Below are 7,037 nucleotides of genomic sequence, written 5' to 3'. Positions count from 1 at the left end.
GACCGACACAAAATAGGCTGGTTGTGGGGTCCGTCACAGAGAAATTAGGTCGAAAGTGGGGTCCGACACAGAAAGTGGGGACCGACACAATGAATTATGGGAACCGTCACGCCTACGTCACAAAAGTGTGTGGGGACCGAACACAGCCAATTTCACTGACTACTTTTGTTGTTTTTATTATTACGGCTGTTTGGATGGCCCTACAATCTTGAAACTTGGGCTGTCTGCTACAGACATGTTGAACTTTTTGCTGGACCAACGACAGTTCCAAGCAGGCATTTTTTGGTAGGATATTTCTTGCCGATGCTACGAATTATGCAGTTTTGCAGTAAAGTGGAAGGCATTCTACCTAATAACGGCTAAAATATCAAAAACCTTCAATCCAACAGCACCTAGGCATGTAGTGTAAACACTCACAGATCTAACAAGACCATTCTCAGAGAGCAACATTGCGTAATACTACCATAAATGGATGTTTTGTCCGCGAATTTTGGCGTGTGGGAACCGAGTGGGAACCGAACACAAAGGGTCAGGGCACCGGACACAAAGCGTAGGGGAACCGTCACAGTGTCACCGGTGTGAATATTGTCCACCAGCGCCAAGCATATCAGCCATCAAACACACACACACACACAAAAAGAACAATATTGACCCCGACTCACATTGTCAAGGCTCATATCGTTTTCTTTTCTCACACACGCCATTGCACCTTATTTCATCAGCCATCCAACAACACCCCACCCCCCCCCCCCCCCCACACACCTCACCACCCCACCCCCAATAAACACAAGGAACTTAGTCGATAAATATCGACAGGGGGCGGACAAATGGTTTACAAGTGAAATGTGTGTATATGGGTGTGGGTCTGAAACAAACAAACAAACAAACAAACCATGTGAACCCCCCCCCCCCCCCCCCCCTCCCACCGCTCGCGGGCTGAACGACTGACGTCACATGTCGCTTCGGTCTTTTCCAGAAGAACACCGCGTGTACATAATACACAATTCGATCGCGTAGCACTGCCAATGCCCTTGTTCGCAACGAAAACCGTGCTGCTGTTTCTTGTGTGTTAAATCTGAAAGCAATATAAGTGAACGAACAATTGAAAACTGATATCACGTTACTAAACTCCCAAAAGTAATAAATTACTTCTGACTGCGGTACACAATACATTTTCAAAGCAATTTTTATTATTTTCAAGACATAAAAAATACAACGGAAGAAAAATGCAAGCAATAACAATTTTTTTAAAGTACAGACTAAATACTGAAGCTCTCTATTTCTCTTTAGTATGTTGGATTCAGGTGTACTTACTCACAGTTGCAGACAGATACAGATTCAAACACGTGTCGAGCGTAAAACAAAAAGTGAAACTAGAGAATAACATGAACCTGAAAACTTTTAAAATATTTGTACCCAGCACCAAATGAGATTATTGTAAAAAAAAAATGTAATACAAAGTGTGTGTGTTCTACATAAGACAGGAGAATTTACATAGCAACAGAAAACATGCTTGTAAATCACTGAGCACCAATGTAGCTAACTTTGCCCGTCTCACACCTTGTTAATGTTAGTGTCACTGGTACGCAACCTGTTCTTCATGCTCTACTCTTTCCACCCGCGCTGCACTTTGTCCATCATTGACATTGTCCTCAGCTTGTGGTGAACTCGGATTTAAAAAAAAAGCAGGACAGCATTTTCGAAAACATCTTCTCGCACTTTCAAAGAAATGTCAAATGCATAAACTGTGTCATAAAAAAGCACAGGCACTGTATCATTGGTTTGGCACTGTTGCAGAAAGTCCTTGTCATCAGCTTTCATTTTGGCAGAGCAAGCGACACCCACAGTCCGACGAAAAATGTCCTGCATGTCAAGGAACATTTGCACAATGTTGTCTTTGACAAATGTCAGTCCTCCTCGGTTAAGCACCGTTGTCATGTCAGTTGAAGAATCACAATCACTTTCTGACAGCTCACAGAACCTCAGTGCTTCTAAACAGCGCAGTTTCTCGTATCTGTATGCACCTTTCTTGAGGCCCCAAACTTTCTTTTTTAGTTTCTTCACCACACTCCCAGCAACATACCTGATCACATCCTTCCTCACACACTGGCACCGGTCGGTCATTCGCGTTGTCTTCCTGTTTGCACCCATAGGTTGCTTCGACCAGCCTTTCAAACATCCTGAGGCAAATGGAAGCTGATGCATGAGTCGACTTGGTGACCTCTGTAATGCTTGCATGGCTTGCGTAGTACAATGAGTGAGCCTTTTCCTTGGCCGCGTTCCGGAACTTCCCTCGTAGACCAAGGCATGACTCAAACACCTGAAGTTTGTCCCGAAGAACAGCACCTGTCAAACAGACCACAAAGTCTTACACTTGAACACATACAATAGAACCACCTTTGTATTACCTCAAACAATCTGAGAAAGCGGGTCTTTAAAAGGAGGTAGTCTTAAAATGAAGGAAAATTTACAGAAGTTATGCACAGACAAACTGACAAAATAAGGTCTTAAAAGGGAGGGATTATCAAATTGGGGGGGGGGGGGGGGGGGAGGTGGTCCACTGTATATATATATACAATAATAGATTTTTATTAGTCCATATCTTGGGATAATTCCCTGCCTCGTATAACTTTAAAAGAAAGGCAAACACACACACCATTGTATCCAAAAAGAACACTTGCACATTGACAAGCTTCATATTGATTGATTGAAGTCTGGAATGTGTACGCGAATGATCAACAATAATTACACGTATGCCATACAGGGAGCACTGCTTACTATATATGACAGCTTATTCTCAGCGTAACTGAATAACTTGAAATTTAAACTTGAAATTGTTTTACATTATAAGCAAAAGTGAAAACACTACTCCAACAAAATTGTATTCATTCATACAGTGTTTCTCTAAAGGGGACACCCCGAAGCGTCCCGGTACCAAAGCGTCCCGGTACCAAAGCGTCCCGGTACCAAAGCGTCCCGGTACCGAAGCGTCCCGGTACCAAAGCGTCCCGGTACCGAAGCGTCCCACTATAACGCGTCACAGGACTTAGAGTGTTTGTTTTTTTGAAACCTTGACCAAGGGCGGATGAATTCACTTTGGAGGGGGGGGGTTACAAAATGACTGCGAAGATACAAGTTGACGGCGCCGAAGGCGCCTAAGCCTCTAGGGGGGTCCGGGGGCATGCCCCCCCGGAAATTTTTTTATCCAAAGAAGCAAAATAGAGCTATCTGGTGCATCCTGAGCCAATAAATTACCTCTTTTTTGGGGGGGTGGGGGGGTGGGGGGGTTACGTAACCCGTGTAACCCCCCCAGATCCGCCCTTGTTGACCTTGATTTGACCTTGACTTGACTAACCATATTTATTTTTTTTAAATTTAATCTTGACCTTGATTTGACCTTGACTTCACTGATTTTTTTAATTTTGCACAGACCTTGATTTGCTTTCGGTAAAAAAAAATCACTTTTTGTCCAACTTTTCCCCAACTTTACTTTAGATCTGTACTCACAACACACCAATTTGGAAATACTGTACCCGTGTGTACAAGTTCGGGGGAAAAGTCCGTAGGCTTCCGTTCACAAGAGGGATATGTCTGTTATCACACACGCTTTCTGGCTTCATTAAGCGTGAACTTCGGAAAAAGTCTTTTCAGTTCTGCCTCCGACTTTTAAATTGTATCATTTGGGTTAATTTGGGTTTGTTTGGGTTCATTTGGGTAATAAAGAACGCTCGCGCTGGACCCGAGTACTCTTCAGACTGGCTCGCTCCACCAGTATGAAAGTTTTTGTCTTGTGCACGTTTAAGACCAAGTGATTGCTCTGTGTGAATTACAGGCATTCCCTTTGCTATATAATACATTGGCATGCGAGCCGAGGATGTGCGTGGTGACTGGTACCGGGACGCTTCGGCACCGGGACGCTTCGGTACCGGGACGCTTCGGCACCGGGACGCTTCGGTACTGGGACGCTTCGGTACCGGGACGCTTCGTGATGTACCCCCTCTAAACACTTACAGTCCAAGGTTTTAACATGGCTTCACAGATCAGCTGACAGGCATTCATTTTCTGCAATCTCACTGCACACCTCTTCCAAAAGTGGAACTGTCACCTGTTGACATTTAAAAACACATGTAAATGTACACACAGTGACACAATAAAAAATCATGCGTAATGAGAATTATCCAAAAATATTATATGATGCACTGGTGTCAAATGTGTTATGGTATTTTATGTTATCACAGAATCTAAGTCTTGAAAAATACACATGTTCACACAAAAATATGGCAAATACCACATGAGACTGAAATATACACAAATCTGCAGTAACTTGACTGAGAAATCACAAGCGGGTGTAGTTGTAGGCATCACAATCACAAGACAAACAAATTCTGCCTTTATTTTTAATATTTTTTAACAATAAATGTTGCAAATGTAACGAATAACTTCTCACCTTTTGTGAAATAGTACTTTGAGCTTGACACACTTCTGACAAAAGTGGTGCTTGCTTCCTGAAACAAAATTATTCAATGATGAAAAGAACTGAATGTGGCAGTGTTCAAAGTGATATTCAAACTTGTATGTAACTATCAGTACCTATACTGTAAAACGAGAAGGCTATTGGCATGCTCGTCAATCAGCATGTGTCATTCAGTGTTTTGTGCTGTAACAATGAAATGCAATCAATGCAAGTTCGTGCAGTCTAGAAATAAATACAACAATAATTTCAATTGAAACCACAAACTAGTCAAATAAATTGTGTAAATAGTTGGACAAAGAGATGCTTATTAACCCAGGGAAATAACAGGATTTCTTAGCAAAACTTTCCCAACCCATTTACCTGATTCAGTCCGGCTTTTCTGCTTTTAACACTTACTTTCAGTTTCACTAGAATATATCACAACTACAAGAATAACAATGGAACAGGAATGAGATTTTGTTTTGTTTTTGTAAACTACATCAGGATTTAACTAGTTTGGAAGCTCTGCTTACATACAAAATACAGACAGTGACGTTCAATCGTGGTGGCTGATCATTCAGTGCACTGACTGAGACGGACGATTCGATTTGATCGCTTCACCACGCCTTTCCAACTATGTGCTCCCATACAGTTTTGGTAGATACATGCTTGTGCAAGTATGTTATTAGTATTACCAATATGAATTTTCCTTTCGATGGTCAGTTTTACTCACCTCTGTAACGGCAGTCACCTCTGCGAATGCTGTCGAAGAATCTAACCGAAAGTAAACATTCTGGGAATCTACGCGCATCGGCCTTGACGCAAGTCAATGAGCGCGGCGCGGCGAAGTTGGCCTCAATCTTCCCGCACCGTAGACCAGATTAGTAGGTGCTTGATTTTGGTATTTTGATTTTACATAACATTAAACCTTTCTTGGGGTTCATGGTCATGGCAACAGCCATAATAATATTATATCATGTATAATATTACATTTCAGCATATTTGAATTACATGTCATCATACCAAACTGTCATACATTTTTATTCCCACATCATTGATTGATCACAACCAAACCTACTATCAGTGGACACATCCAAATGTAAGCGCCTGTTCTTGACAACTTTTAATCGATCTAAAAATAGCAACTTGCTGGGTCTTTTGCCGCCAACAGACACTGTTTGGCCTGTAGGTAAAATGTACAATGTATTTTCTGATTTGTGCACAAAAGCTTTTTTTTCTTTTTTCTTTTTTTTTAACATAACAATGTTTAATGTCACTGTATGTTTAAAAGACCATGGTCATATTTGTAAAAAAAATGTTAAATTAGAAAATAAATAACATTTTGGTTCATGATTTTTCCTACACCTGTGCTGAAAATAAGAAATAAAAATGTCGGTATATAAGTCGCTCAAATACAACTAGGTATGAATGGCTCGGTTTGAGTTTGTTGCAGTTGACCCTGCACAATGCGACCTATCATGTTTTTGCGATTTTGCCGTCACCCCTCCCATAGGGTGACGTGTTTCACAACTTCCTGTGTTACACAAACTCTGTGGTGACCAAATTTGCCTTCACTCCTCCCATAGGGTGACGGATTTCACAACTTTCTACAGATGAACAATGTTGCCTCCACCCCTCCCATAGGGTGACGGATGTCACAACTTCCTGTGTACACAAACTGATGACGTATTTCACAACAAAATGGCGCTGCCCATGGTCAACATCGAAACTATCCGTATAGAATGGGGGCGTCCTCGCCCCCATAATAATGAGCAAACCATGGGGGACAGATCCTATCCTATATATACGCCATCAAAATGAGCAGAGCACGGGGGTCAGATCCTACATCTTATACTACTCCTTTCTCCTGGTACCCTTCACGGCGAAACGCTTGCAAAATTCAGGAATGGTATAGAAAACTTCCCTTTCTTTCTTTTCCCCAGCTCCCTTGACTGTGAATACTTTCCTTTTACAAACTCAGTCTTTTTGTCCGTAAATATGTTAAGGGCTGGGGGGTTCTTTTTCGTATTTTCATAATTCAGCTGGTTTGTCTGTGAGGGTTATTCGGTACTGGGTCATTTTCAGATTACTGTCCCAGAGGGACCTACTTCATGAAAGGAATGCAACCATCATTTTCCATTAAATCAAGTTTTTGTTGTATCTGTTGTGTGTCTCAGGCAATAAATGTATGTTTTTAAACCATACTTGACTGATCTACGTTGTGTGTGTGTGTGTGTGTCTGTTTGTGTGTGTGTGTGTGCGCGTGCGTGCGTGCGCGCTGTGTGTGCGTGCGTGCGTGTGTGCCTGCGTGCGTGCGTGCGTGTGTGTATGAGTGTGCGGACACTCTCTTGTTGTTGTCCTTTTTGTTGCCGTCGTATAGTTGTTGTTATTGTTGTTGTTGTGGTTGTTGTCGCCGCTGTGGGTGCTTCGCTAATATGTGATATTATGAATAAAAATGTTTCAGGTAACAAACAATGACTGCACGGAAGCACAGTCAGTTACAACCTGGCCCTCTTGTAACAACCTGGCCCTCCTGTAACAACCTGGCCCTCCTGTAACAACCTGGCCCTCCTGTAACAACCTG

General features: G+C 42.2%; 1 long non-coding RNA gene across 1 annotated transcript; it reads right to left on the bottom strand.

The window, feature by feature from the left end:
• Positions 1–989: 989 nt before the first annotated feature.
• LOC138970760 (uncharacterized) lies at positions 990–6,624 on the bottom strand. The gene is made up of 4 exons (XR_011457063.1): positions 5,187–6,624; positions 4,448–4,505; positions 4,012–4,105; positions 990–2,346 (listed from the first exon to the last, which is right to left on the bottom strand). It is a non-coding gene; the product is annotated as an uncharacterized lncRNA (long non-coding RNA).
• Positions 6,625–7,037: the final 413 nt, after the last annotated feature.

This window comes from Littorina saxatilis, linkage group LG7, assembly GCF_037325665.1.
Source record: "Littorina saxatilis isolate snail1 linkage group LG7, US_GU_Lsax_2.0, whole genome shotgun sequence".
NCBI classification, from domain to species: domain Eukaryota; kingdom Metazoa; phylum Mollusca; class Gastropoda; order Littorinimorpha; family Littorinidae; genus Littorina; species Littorina saxatilis.
Note: the sequence above shows the minus strand (reverse complement) of the source record. Positions and strands in the feature narration are given on the sequence as shown.